Source organism: Mauremys reevesii, linkage group 11 (assembly GCF_016161935.1).
Source record: "Mauremys reevesii isolate NIE-2019 linkage group 11, ASM1616193v1, whole genome shotgun sequence".
In the NCBI taxonomy this organism is placed as follows: Eukaryota; Metazoa; Chordata; order Testudines; family Geoemydidae; genus Mauremys; species Mauremys reevesii.
Window position 1 is genome coordinate 13,283,336 of NC_052633.1, and position 15,250 is coordinate 13,298,585.

At 39.8% G+C, this 15,250-nt stretch overlaps 1 protein-coding gene across 8 annotated transcripts in view; it reads left to right on the top strand.

Moving 5' to 3' along the window:
* The window catches only part of ERBB4 (erb-b2 receptor tyrosine kinase 4), a 1,095,893-nt gene that overhangs the window by 442,228 nt on the left and 638,415 nt on the right, over window positions 1–15,250 (top strand). The gene's annotated exons all lie outside the window — the stretch shown is intronic.

Consider the following 15,250-nt stretch of genomic DNA (forward strand, 5'->3'; position numbering starts at 1 on the left):
TATTTGGATTCTGCAGGGAAGGAGTGAAGGGAGGTGAACTCCATCAGCCAGCACGGTCGCTCTGCCAGCCTATGTGTTGGTATTGTGGCCACATCTCCTCTGCACTGGAAGTGCAATGTGTTGGGGGGACTGTATCTGCGTAAACAAAGGTCTGCATCTCCTCCTCTGGCTTGCGCCCAGACTGGCTCATTATCACCCTTGTCCCATCGCCACTGGGGTCAGGGACCCCAGCATACAGGGCCGGCCTTAGGGGTCAGGCTGTCCTGGTGGTGCCTGTGAGTGTCATCTTTCAGGGGGAACCAAATCAAGGGTGGAGGTGGTTTACATTAAATCATGCTTTTCACTGAGGATGGTATATGTGATGCCTATGAAGTTGCATCCAGGGTTCCCAGGTAGCAAAAGTTGGAGCTCTATTTTCAGCATTTATACACGTCTAAATAAATAACCCATATCTGCATTCACCCTGTGCCCAGTTCTGCCCACAGATACATGGGTAGGGCTCACCTTGATCTCACCAGCCTGCTTTTAATATAGATTTGATTCCTTTTCTAGTATACGTAGTTATATGTGAGCAGATTCTGCTTCTGATTGCAGTGCTGCTTCCCAGGGGAGCAGCTACATCATTCAATTAGTTGGAAACAGATTTTTTTCATCTAAATGGCAGGAGGTCCACTGCCGATATTGACCCCGGCTCCTTTCCCCCTCTGTATATTTCACTACGATAGCTGCATTTCCTACAGTTCCTAGCTGCTGCCGCAGGGATTTTATGAGAGTGCACTAAAGAATTTATAGTTATTTTTAATGACCTTTCACTGATCGTTTATGATTCGTTTTAACGGCGACAGACTTGAAAGACATGAGAAGGCAGTGCCATTTTCAATCTTGCTGGTAATCCAGGCTAGTCATTGCTTATACAAGTAGCTTAGATGCATACTACAGAAAGTCTGTTATTTTATAATTTGTTTCTCTGCTTCAACCCTCTCTTTGGTAGTTTTATTTCATTTCAGAGTACACATTGTTTTCACTAATGCCTTTACCTCTACAAATGGAGCCATTTTAGTGTAAAGCCTAAGAGAATGGCAGAGTGCTAATTACCCTTGTGTACAATTGCATCTTTAACCTTCACCCCTCAACCTTTTGTGCCTGGGTTCTCAAATTGTGGTATGTGGGTCCCAGTCAGGTCTGAGGATTGTATTTGGAAAGTTAATATCTGAAAGATATCGCCAAAAGCAACAACAAGGATTTCCCACCAGGTATCTGCCTTAGCCAGCATCTGTTCACGTAGGTGACATTGATTGAAAAACACAAAGCAAAACAAAAAAAAAGCAATGTCTTTAAATAACCCTTACAGGCTCTTCTGTGATCTGAAGGCATATGTAGGAGTTTTTCTTCATTCTCTGTGATTAGAAAAGGCAGAAATTTTGTCTATGTATTTTATAGGCCAATACTATACTGCAGAAAAACAAATACCATCCTCCCTTGATCCTGGGACTGAACTGATCTTGGCATTTAGCCAGAAGCAGTCTTGCCAAAATAATCTGGCTAGCCATCCAGAGGCAAGGGCAGCAGCATGGCTGAAAACAAGGAGCTAGAAATCAGGATGATGAATATGTGATTGCAAGTGTTGTGAATGATTTAGAGTTCCTAAGTTGTCTGTGGTCTTATTTGTTGCTGCTATGCTGGTTTTCTTCTACATTAGTGCCTGGGTGGCATTTGAAGCTGAGACAGGTGGAATATGGCTGGTGTAATTAAAAGTCTCTCTCTCCCAGCTCAAAGGGCTAGGAATTTGAAAAACACCAGGCCAAAAACGAAAACCCTGATAATTCTTGGAGAATGAGAATGGCTGGAAAAGTTCTGTTCAAGTTTACGCCTGTTGAGTTCCCCTTGAAGAAATATTTAGAGTGACTCTGTATCTTTAGAACATCTTCAGCCTGTTTCCAGGCAAGGCCTTTCACACAACCTGTGCTCCGTCACAGAGCTGAGTGGGGCACACAAGTGTTTTCCTGTGCTGTTCAGATGTCATGAACAGAGCCCTACCAAATTAATGGCTGTGAAAAACGCATCACGGACCGTGAAATCTGGTCTGCACCATGAAATCTGGTCTTTTGTGTACTTTTACCCTCTACTATACAGATTTCACAGGGGAGACCAGCATTTCTCAAACTGGGGCTCCCGACACAAAAAGGGTTGGAGGTGGGGAAGTAAGGTTATTGGAGGGGTGAGCATGGTATTGCCACCCTTACATCTGCGCTGCCTTCAGAGCTGGGTAGCCAGAAAGTGTCAGCTGCTGGTCGGGCACCTAGCTGTGAAGGCAGAAAATGTCAGCAGCAGCACGGAAGTAAGGATGGCAATGGGTGTCCGGAGAGTGGTGGCTCCTGGCCGAGGGCCAGCTCTGCAGGCAGCAGTGCAGAAGTAAAGGCAGCAATGCCATTCCAGGCCATCCTTCCTTCCGCCCTGCTGATGGCGGTGGTGCAGCCTTCAGAGCTGGGCTCCCGGCCAGCAGCTGCCACTCTCCGGCTGCCCAGCTCTAAAGGTAGCGTTGCCACCAGCAGCAATGGAGAAGTAAGGGTGGCAATACCACGGCCCTCTACAACAACCTTGCAGTGTCCCCAACTACGCCCTTTTGGGTCAGGACCACTACAATTACATCACCATGACATTTCAGATTTAAAGAGCTGAAATCATGACATTTATGAATGTTAAAAACCTATGACTGTGAAACTGACCAAAATGGACCGTGAATTTGGTAGGGCCCTAGTCATGAAGGAGATCTGCATGTCAGCTAGAGGTCTGCCTGGAGGCAAATCATTAATAACACTCTACTAAATCTACTAGCCAACTCTCCCATACAAGGAGAATGAAGAGATAATGGCTGCTATTCCTGCCTGAGACCATCATCCTTGGTTCATTGAAAATGTATCATAATTGGGGGATATTCAAAAAGAGTTAAAGGTCTCTGATCATTTAGATTGCATCATGGTGCACTAAATGCCTGGCATTCCACCTACCGTGGTAGCTTAAGAACTGTGTCCCATACTGGGTTGGGTTTCCCAGCAGCTATCAATAGGGACAGGGTAGTTAAGATCTGGACATTACCCTGATGTTCTTGGTCAGACTACAGTCATGAAGTGTGACTGAAATCCTAATGGTATTGCAACAACATCTCTCTGGTCTTCTTTGTCATTTGCCAGCCTCAACCCAGATACAGCTTCCCATAGACCCATCAAATGAACAGAGACTTAATTACAAATGGAATGAAAGGAAAAATGAGCAAAGAAATATTATGCCATTTGTCATTCCAGTAAAAGCGATAGTGTTGACACAAAAACAATGAAAAGGCAGGACATTTGGAATTTAGTTTGCCAGGGCGTGTTTGACTGTTCAGTACGGCACATGAATACAGTATTTGCAGAACATAAGATACTCATTGTTACCAACAATTAATATACGAGTGGTATCTGAGGCATTGCATTAATTTCCTGCTCTGTTAATAGAGGAAACTCTGCACTTCAGGAAAACAGTGTGTTAACAGTAGGTAAATGTTGCCTCATTCCATGGAAACCACTGTACAATACATTTTGTAGTGTGATCCATTGCTCCTGGATCAGAGGACTGTTAGCAGACCTTGCTGGGTATGCTACATTCCTGGAGTGCAATAGGTAAATTTAAGCAATCTTAACTTGTTTCTCTTTCTTTTATTATTTGTGTCATAATCTTAAGGTTATTTTTTTATGGTTTTTATATTTTTGCCTCCTTGGGGGTTTTAACAGCATTGTATGGGTATGTTTCTGTCAAAAAAGCTCATTAAAATGAACATTGCTACCTTCCAATTCATTTTAATGTGAGGTACCGTCAACAAACTCCCATTAAAGTGAATAGTGGTATGTTTCCATTCACCTGAATTAGTTAAAATGTGGGAGTTAGCATCATAACTAAATTTGTTATGGTCAATTTATCTTATCTCAAAACAAGGTTTGCAATTCTGTTATTGCTTTGTAACAAAAACGCCATGAAAAATCACTGCTGTGTGTGCTCTGCAGCTAATTTTCAAACTTAAACATCTTGATAACATTCCCCACCCCCCCAAACACCTGAAGGCTATATGAAACTAGCAGCCTATGAATTTTCTTTTAAATGAAACCTGTTTTGTTTCAGGGCTTAGCAAATGAAAGAAAAAAATCATGCCAAATAGGATCCAAATGACTCCTCCCCGCTTTTTGAAGCTCTATAATTTAAAATGACTTAAATTGTCTCAACCACCTTTAATTTAAATCAATTGCATTGGGGCTGAGAAACTTGTAGCAGAAACCAAAGCTTGTCCTCGTGGTAATTGAAATGTTCAGCGAATAGGCATTTTAAATCATGGATTGGAATAAAAATTCCAGCACAACTTTGGAACAATAAACAATCAACCTCCAATGTCTCCTAAAGATATTCTAATATCAGACTCAGAGAGAATTTCATGTACTGCAAAGAGGAAAACATCACACTCCATTGATTTTTATGTATTTTAAGGTAATTTGACATAGTGGGAGCTGCATGTTGATTAGCTGATAATAAAGAGGGAAATCAATCAACAGACATTAGGTAATTAAACATTATGACAAGTGAAGAGAGAGGAGAACTTAAAGAGGAAAATCTAGCATCCTTTTTTCCTTTGTTCCATCTTCCAATAATTGAAATCTGAATATAATCTGCATGTGGTAGTTGAAACTAGACATGTTTACCCATACATATACCTCTGTGTGTGTGTGTATGTGTATGTGTAATACATCTCAATAATTAATATTTTGGAATCTTTAAGCATCTAACCATCTTGGCAAATCCTGTAATTTCAGATTAATATAGTCACTCAAACACTGAGTAAGTGTGGTAAGGAACTCTGCTTTTTCAAACATGGATTAATTTAACTAAAGAATCAGGATTCCCAACTAACCACCTAGGTTTCATTTATTGCCTTATTTGTATTCACTCTATAGCTTTGATTTTGTGCAAGGAATCATTTAAACTGAATGCCAGATACTGCTACCATCTTCTCTCCTAACTTCCTGGAAAGTCAGTGAAGAAATATTTTTTGCTGAAGTTCATAATAAAAGGACAAGATGCCAACAAAATGTAGTGGGCTTAAACGAAGGAGAGGTTTATACAAAGCACCCGATTCTGTCCTCAGATACATAGGCACAACTTCCATAGTAGAGGAGGCATGGTCTTGTTATTTAGAACTCAGAACTTGGAGTCAGGAGTAGAGCTGGTTGGGAATTTTTAGGTGGAATTTTTGTTGGAGAGGTTTCTCAGGTCCAGGATGAAATTTCTCTCTCCCATTTTGACCAGAGAGAGATGCCAGAATAGCCCAGCCATGGTTAGGTCACTCATCTAGGAGTTGTGTGACCTAATCACCTGGCTATTGGCTATTCTGGGGTGTCTCTCTGAAACTCTTGACATTTTTTGCAAACATTTCCAAAAGGTCTCAGATTTGTCCTGATGACGAATAAAACTTTGACATTTAATTTAATTTTTTAATTTTATTTTATTTTTTGCGAAACGGAATTCATGTTTGCTGGCCAGTGTTTGTCAGGAGGCCTAAGGATCTATTTCCATTTCTGCCATTGACCGTAGCCAAGTCACTTAACCTTACATGGGCCTAAATTTCTCAGTTTGGTAAAATGGGGATAATATTTCCCAACCACACAGCAGAGTTGTGAGGTTTAACTCATATTTACAAAGCACTTTGAAAATATATATGATGTGGTTGAGTGTGTGTATACAATGTGTTTTATGAGTCTCTGTCCCAGTTGCCATTAACCCAGTCTAGAAGCAAAGTACCATATTTTTGATCCATTTTACTACTTTCCGGCTTGATGCTGCTCCCATTGAAGTCAATGGCAAACTTCGTATTGTTTTCATAGGGAGAAACATGGGGCCAACTGAGTTTTTGAAAAGAAAAAAGTGCTGCGAGCAGTTTTGCATGGTGTATTATCACAGAATAAAAATGCATCAAATGACCTTTCTTCAGCTTGATGATGTTGGTTTTGATTGAGTTCTCTGGCTGTTCAGTTCTATGAAGACATTGAATTAAGAACCACAGAAGGAATCTGACGGATGTATCCTTTCTGTGGTAGCAGGGAGGAATAGAAATTTTCAAATGTTCAACTTTCACCGTAGCTCAGTCTAGGAATTTGCACCCATGTTGGGGTCTCACCCAAAGCCCATTGAAGTCACTGAAAAAAACTCCCATTGAGTTCAGTGCGTCTTTGAGTCTTGAAACAAACTATAAACTATGCACAGACCCAGAGCTAATAAATTGTACTTCTCATTATTTCCTGACCCATTTCCTACTTTCTCAAGCCTTTGAAATGTCGTAAGGGAAAGCAAAGGTTAGTGTCACGAAAAATGTCAAAGTCTTACGTTTGTGGTGCTCTGTTATTCTAGCTTTCTAGACAATAACAACAGCAAAAGTGTTCAAGGACAAAAATAGTGAGAATTTGAAGCCAGAGCGGATTGGCTCTCCTTAGTAGCCACAAAGCCATGTAGGTCAGTGTCTAGAAATAACTTGAGATACTCTGGACTTGTGATTTAAAGGACCTCCTGTTTCATTCCCTCACTTTCCCACAAGGCTAGAGGCTAGCCAGAAGGAAAGGATTGAGTTTCACAGACATGTACTCAAGTCTTTCATCAGCATTGCTTGTGTTAGATTTCCTTGACATTAACTTGTTTCAAAACAAGTTTTTTTGTTTTTTTTTAAAGAGGGAGCCAACAGCTCTGGGCATCCATGCTTGGCTGAGTCACAGTAACACTACACTCCTCCCCCTCCCTTCAGTAGGAGAGAAAAGGTGAGGGAAGGACCACTGTGGAATAGGAGAGTCGTGACCATGTGAGCATTTATTCCCTCGTTTCAGTTGGGTTAGCGTTTCCCTGGCAACGTGCAATGTGTGGCTGAAGATACTTGTTGAAATAACACCTGTTGTGTCTGTGTGGGGCTTGAAAAGAAATATATGTTTTATAAAGCTCATAAAAAATCAGCTTTGGGCAAAGTTGTTTTTAAAGCTAAATTTACATGATGTGCATGTGCCTTATGTGGAGGCGAATATTCATGTGGTAACTGAAGCATGCTGCTGTCTATCCATCTAAGTGATGCCATGAGAAAAATATTAAAATAAATAAAAAATATCATTTTAGGTAATTTGGGTAGAATATTATTTTAAAAAAAGCTATTCTCAGTGTCTTTTTTGAAAGGTACATTTACTTTCTTAGAAGCCATTTGATGTTGAAATGCTTAGCACCCACAGCTGGAGGCCCAAATTTTAACAGTGTTCAGCACCCAGCAACTCCTGTTCTGACAGATTTTGAAAGAGCTCCGCTAATAAGCACTTTTGAAAATCTGTCCCCTCGGTTTGGTGCCTACATGGGAGCTGAGCTCTTCTGAACAGCTGGCCTGAGAAGTTTTTCAACTAAAGAATGTTGGGTAAAATAAAAATGTTTCCTTTCAGTAAAGCGGAATAAAGAATGATGATGAGCTAACACACCACTATGGCTAAAAGGTTGGGACCTGATCTCTAGCTGGTGTAAATCAGCCAAGTTCCATTGCAGTCAACGGAAGTGTGCTGCTCTACGCCAGCTGAAGGTCTGGCCCTTGATCTAATGAACTGATAGGACAGCAAGCCTACCAAGCTTAATGTTAGCAAAGTTGCTTTGTTATGAAAAGGAAAGCCTTCTATCAGGGTTAAAACATGTTAATGTATCATTGCCTCCAGCGACTGAGATTATCTGTTCTGGAAAAGAATCCGATGAACTTTATCCATCTTTACCATTGGTTTCTTCAAGACACCTATCTTCATGGCATCTGAACTGCAAAACATGAGTGTGAGGTTTTCTCAGTATCCAAAACATCTTTCCTGGTTCCGTACATTTCACATTTTTAATGGCATATAGTACTTTGCAAGCTAATTTAGGGCCTGATTCTGCACGATGAGAACTTCCCACAGCTCCCGCTGATGTCCATTGTGGGTGGGTGGGTGGGTAATGACATACAGGAGCTTTCAAGGTCAAACATGCCTGGTGATGGGAATGGTGTGATTGCTTTCCTTTCATCCTCTATCTATGCATCATTCCTAGATAGTGTGCTCAGACACCAATAACTTCCTTACAAACCTGAGCCATTAATCCTTAAATCCTTCCTATATAAGTATGACTGAGACAATTAAATCTTTTTTCCTCTCCAATAATTAAATTCATTTGGAAACAGACCTAACTGTCTCAAAGGACTATCCTTTTAATTTCCCTTCTACATGCAGCAATTAAATCTATGTTGTTCTAGCTGGAACAATGAGGATGCTGAATAGGTTAGTATACTAAGTAACAGCAAGCAAGTTGTATGATCCTAATGAACAAACATGGTTGCATTGCTGGCAAGGATTTGACATGAATGGCTTATTGTCAGGTAAACAATACATGTTTAACCGTGTTGACCCTCGAGCAGAACCTGCTGGGATAATGCTTCAGTCATCATTTAAGGGAATAATAAACATTTTTTCTGCCTTTGCTATGTACCAAAAATCAATTCTGGGTTGCCTTGGGGGACAAGTATGTAGTTTGGGGTAGAAAGGAGACCACCTATGAAAAAATCTTCATGATGCAAGTATTTTTTTTCATTGCCTCTCAAGTACCTTTGTTTGTCATGTTAAAGCTTACATCTATAGCTTTCTCATGGTAAAGCTTACATCAATAGCCCTTTTTAACTTTTTTATCTTTATCACTTGGTATGGATATAAAAAGTTAATAACAGATTTATAATTTTATTAGCATTTATGCTGCAAATGCAAGAGACATCCCCAACCCCAATTTAATGCACTCTTAAAGTCCTTTTTATTAGCCTCTTAATTCCCAGCAGCACTATTTTTATTGAAATGTGTATTACATTTTCTCTCTAGGGGAAATAGAGGTTTAGATCCAGAATATGAAAACCTGAAAGAAAACTGGGCCTGATTTCCCATTGTTTGGCACTTGTGCAAAATGAGTGTTATACACCCACCTTGCACCTATTTTTCACAGGCATGAATTACTACACAAGGTAGCAAACAATGGAGAATCAGGGCCAATGTTTCCAGCAGATAGCAAAACTGAACACTCAGCAGGTTTGAAAGACTACCTTGAATGGAATGGATTATTCAAAAGTCCCTAGGCACATAAGATCCATTGCTTGCAGTAGAACTTAGGTTTTCTAAGGCCTTTTCTCCACATTATTACTATTGTTGTTATTTATTTGTGTTATCGTAGAGCCTAGGAGCCCACGTCACAGAATGGAGCCCCACTGTGCTAAGGGCTGCAGAAACACAGAGCAGAAAGCAGCCCCTGCCCCAAATAATTTACAGTCCAAGTAAACACTATTCATGTACTAATGTAATTATGCCAGTTAGAGGTACGACTTTTTTTATTGATATTGCTAGAGTGGTAGAACCTCTTTTGTGGATGCTCCTATATAAAGATGCATAGTTTATTGTATGGTTTAACTGAGTCTATTTATTGTGTTGCAATGGTATAGCTCTAACTAGTGGTAAAAAAATCACAACCCTAACTGCCATATTTAAGCCTTGTCTGCAGTTTTTGTCCCAGTTTGTTTCATGGGTGATACTGAAAATCCTACCCAAGTAGTCCAATGTAGAGGTAATGGTGTGTTTTCCCAATGTATGTAGAGAGTCTTAAATATGCCTACCCATAGGCACATATATACAGCTGTTATTCTCAGTACAGATTCTGTCAAAAGTAGCTAGTAAATAAATGTGTAATGTATCTTACCTTTAGATTTCTGACATTCTCGCTTTAAGATTTGAAGCTGAACACAGAAATATCAGTCGTCTGATATAAACTAGACAAGTAGTCTGGTTTTCTAATCCTTTCCATTTAGAATGAAAAGTATTCAAAGGTTCTAAGGATAATGTTGGTACCATTTGAACCAGGGTGCTGAACTGCCTGATTTGTTTCAGAAAATATGAATGGGTACCAGTCTCCATTAGTGGCCAACTGAATGTTTTAGGACCAGTAACAGACTAATAATTATCCCTCCTGTTCATCTTCTCCCCAGTATTCTAGCAGCCTTTCTTGTAATTTCCTCATCTCTCTGTACTCTAGTGTGTGTGTAGCCCAGCAGCTTTCAATGCTATAGAAACACAAAGATTGATTCAGTGAAATACTCATGATGGTTCCTCTCGCATTTTGAGGATTATTTTTAAAATAGGAAATCCACAAATAGAGATGAATATGGGATAGTATGAATGTATCTAAGGCAAGTTCCACTGTTTTTTCCCCACCAAACTGGAAATGTTGCGGCTATGTTGATGTAGTCTTTATAGCTCATTCACACAATGGGCAAGACGATTCAGTAAATGAGATGTGTGGAGGATTCAGCACCCTGGAGACACAAATATAAGCCTTCTTCATTGCTGCTATATTAGTCTGTCCTACTTCCACACAGGAGGGATAGAATGTGTGTATATTGCTTTATTTTGCACATAGCAGGAGCTGGCAGTAGACTTATGCAATAAAATAGTTTTCAAATGTTTTCTGTACCACTAATTGTAATTTTCCAAGGCTTCCTCTGTGACAGTGTGTACAAAAGGGAGCTTTAATAAAAACTGTCATTAGCCTTGCGGATCAATATGGTTTAGGAAACACAAAACAACTTCAGTTGTTTAAGAATAGGAAGTACCAGAGGGTGTCCCCTCCTTCCCACTGATAGCAAATCACAGTATTGATCTGTCTGCAGTGCAACTGTACAAAATTTGCAGAAAGCAGGTGGACTAGCTGGGAATATAAATAGAGCCACTCTAGAAGCTGGGAGTGTGTATGTGAGCCCTCTTGGGCAACCCTGTATGAATCCTCCCCTAAATGAATCAGTCACCTTCCGTTGGAAGAATATGAAGGAATTAAGGCAAACCACAGAAATCTCTCCCAAGTCACCTTTGTTCCATAAATATCTTCTTTTCGTCTCTCTCTCCCACCCTCAGTTCGCAAAAACCTCTGAAGTCAGAAACCAGTTAAAAGAAATCCATGTATGACAACAATATAATTCACCTAAAGAGAGGTCAAGACTGAAATCGCACTACATACTAGATCCACTAAAATAGATAGGAGGAAGTAAGAAATCTGGCCTCTCTCATATTTAAATAGTTGTTTCAGACACAGATTTTTTCTAAATAACTTATTACTGAGAAACTGTCCATTGTTTTCCCTTTATTGTCTTCATTTTGCAGCATTGAAGGAAGCTCTGTACTCCGTACATTATGGATATGGACCCAAATCCCCAGTTCCAAACACCTACCAAGCTTTAAGTTGGGAAGAATTTGGAAATCTGCCCTGGCTATGGGTGTGAATTTTGCAGCTTGCCTATTTGAATATAACAAGACAAAACAAAACCTCACATCTGACCATCCCTGAACGTGGCTATTTGGTATCCAGATCTGAGTGCTGCATTTTAGGCCCATATCTAGGGCAGTAGCAAAGTTCATTACATCTTAGGAAAAAATGTTTCATATAGTAAATGGAGACGTTCTAGGAGATCTCATCCCTGCCAAGTGCTGTTCTCTTGATTTTCAAGATTTGCAGACTTCCTTTCTGGTTATTCTTCTTGCCAAATGAGTAATTTACAATGGTTGATGTATCCGACGAAGTGGGTATTCACCCACGAAAGCTCATGCTCCAATACGTCTGTTAATCTATAAGGTGCCACAGGACTCTTTGCTGCTTGTATAAAATACAGTTTGTCAATCTGGCCATGTAGTAATATGAACATAATTCCTTACTGTTTGCTTCAGATCATATTATGTTCCTTCATAAAGCTGGAAACACTACAAATGAATAGTTTTCAGGAAAAACATACCAGGAGGAATATGCATAGTGACAGTGGTTAACTGCCTCCATGAGTTCTAAATGCACTTTATGGTAATCTACATTAAATGATAACATGCCTGATCTCTGTTGCATTCTTACTTACTATTCAGATGGCCATTTGCTTTTTATGACTGCTACTTCAAATACTGCCAGCTGTCTTGGACCAACCACTTGTATGCTAGGAGTGTTTCCTCGGTCTGTGGATGGTCACTTATTGTGATGGTAACTGAAGAAAGTATGATTCTGTAGAATTCATTTCTTACTCCCAGTCATTTAGGTACATGGCTCTTTTGTTCTAACAGAAGAAAGTTAAGAAAACAATGTTTTCCTCCTAAATGGCATATCACTGCTGGATTTTCTGGGCATCTGAGAGCTTAGTCTTTCACCATTCATGTCCATGAGAGTTTTGCTGTTGACTTCAATGGGAACAGTATCCGGGTACAACTCAACTCTCCCTTTTCCCGTTTCAGCTTTAAGATGCTGCAATGTTTTTCATCTTTTCCCATAAGTAGGTGGGAGACTTATTTTAATTAGTGTTTTTGCCTGAAAACAGGAATTGAACTGGGATGTCACCAAGACAATTGTCATCTTGGTCTTGCCTGAAGATTGAAGCAGAGACTTCCAGAGCTAAAAGTAGAAGTCTCTATAGCTTGAGCTAAATGTCTAAGACAACTAGCTATGAGCTGTATGTAGCAGAATCTCATTCTCTGTAGATCAGGCATAGAGGGGAACATGTAACACACACTGACCAGTGGGTTACTCCATAAGAACATAAGAATGGCCATACTGTGTCAGAGCAATGGTCCATCTGGCCCAGTATCCTGGCTTCTGACAGTGGCGAATGCCATATGCTTGGAATAAAATGAATAGGGCAGTTATCAAGTGATCCACCCCCATCATCCAGTCCCAGCTTCTGGCAGTCAGAGGTTTAGGGACATTCATAACATGGGGTTGTGCCCCTGACCATCTTGGCTAATAGCCATTGATGGACCTATCCTCCATGAATTTATCTAATTCTTTTTTGACCCTCATTATAATTTTGATCGTCACAACATCTTGAAACAATGAGTTCCAGAGGTTGGCGGTATGTTTTGTTTTAAACCTGCTGCCTACTAATTTAATTGGGTGACCCTTAGTTCTTGAATTATGTTAGGGGTAAATAACACTTCCCTATTCACTTTCTCCACATCATTCATTAATTTTATAAACCTCTATCATATCTCCCCTTAGTTATCTCTCTTCTAAGCTGAGCAGTCCCATTCTTTTAAGTCTCACCTCAGATGGAAGCTGTTCCATACCCCTAATCATTTTTGTTGCCCTACTTTTACCAATTCTAATATATCCATTTTGAGGTGGGGCAACCTTAACTGCATGCAGTATTCCAGGTGAGGGTGTTCCATGTATTTATATAGTGGCATTATATTTTCTGCCTTGCTATCTATCCTTTTCCTAATGGTTCCTAACATTCTGTTAGCTTTTTTGACTGCCACTGCACATTGAGCAGATGTTTTCCAAGAACTATTCACAATGACTCCATGGTCTTTCTTGAGTGATAATAGCTAATTTAGATCCCATCATTCTGTATGTATAGTTGGGATTATGTTTTTCAAGGTGCATTTCTTTGCGGTTATCAACATTGAATTTTATCTGTCATTCCCCCTGCCCCCTGTCACCTAGTTATGGGAGATTCCTTTGTAACTCTTAGTTAAATCCAAAGCTGACTGCAATCTTGAGAAATTTCGTATCATCAGCAAACTTTGCCACTGCCTTGTTTATCCTGTTTTCCAGATCACAAAAATGCTACATTAGGATAGTGTCAGGTTATTACTGTACTGAAGCTCGGCACTGTGAAAGTTCTGTTGTAAAGATACTAATGAATGGTTTGCAGTGAGTGTGAAATGAATTACAAAAGACTTTAAAACCATGACAGGTTCATTAAAACAACCTAACTTACACAGTTCCCATTCCACAGCACAAATTACTTCTGGTATGATGTATTTTAAAATAAAGTGTGAGATTGACCCATAGGCTCAGCTAGCCACACTCTTTGTTGGCGTGTTAACAGGCAGGAAAAAACCTACATTAGAATTGAGTTCGGAACTTGCACTATGACCTTACTTACATTACTTACAAAACTGCAGGAGCTACTGCAGTAGATAGATGGAGGTAATACTCTTAGGCTTTGGGAAAATGAGGACTTTGCATCTTTCTTTGCTCCCTGAGGGGCTGATTCATACCCTAGGGTTAAGTATCTCTCTCAGGAGTAGAGTCTTGCAATTCTGTACACACAGTTTGCGGAGTGAAGGGAGCTGAGAGAAATAAAACTGACTAGGATGTGTGAACCTGCTATGACATTTCTCCCCAATTGCCATCATAGTTCTTATGCCCTTTGAAAAGCGGAAGCATGAGTAAGCCTATACGCAAAAATAGAATGCTACAAATACTCCAGAAAAAACATGCTGGATTGAGTTCAAATGAAACTGGAATGGGAATTTGCTTATGTTTGATAGTCATATGAATTGTGTTTTCCTTTTTAAAATTAACTTCTTGAGCCCTTTGCCACCAAAGTAACGCTGAACAATGCATGTGCTTTTCTTTTGGAGTAAGACTTTAATGGAATATTAGCTGCATAAGAGAAAGAGAGTAATACTTAAAATAGGGACTTGGTGCACAGGCATTTATATGGAAACATTATTATGGCATGGTCACGAAGAGTTTATTTTTGCTTTTTAAGACTGAATCCTATAGAGAGTCCTAGCCTAACACGACCACTTAAATTATAATTAACTTCTTTCTTGAAAATTGTATATAAAGTACAACAGCCTTCCTGGAGTGTGGGTTATACAAAGTATGGTCATATATTATGGACCTTCCAGGGCTTCTCAAAGCTTGCCTAAATATTTTGAGGCAAATCTGCCCTCATTTATACTATTCACTTCAATGGAGTTTCATAATTACAACTGAAGGTCTTAAATTGTCATTGTGTTGCACTCACTGGAAGCTCTGAGGTTCAGATCTAAAATGAAGCAGTTATATTTTATTTGCTTTTTTATTTTTTTTTCCATAGTTTCCTTTCTGTCTTATAAAATCTGCCCAACCCAAGGTCTGGGTGCATTTCCAAATATTGCGGAACATTAATTCAAGACTAAAATCCAAACAATGATGAGTCTCTTAATCCTGCACAGATTCTCAGCCCTTCTTAGTAATTTACCTCTTCCACCTCTCCCCCTAGGGAAAATCTAGTGGCCAGATAGACTTTGTAATGTGAACTGAAGTTCAGCAGATTTCAGCTCTCGCCAGTCAATGCAGGGAGCAGGTAACGTAGTTGAGCACCCCTCACTGATATTGCCTGTCTCCAGCTCATTCA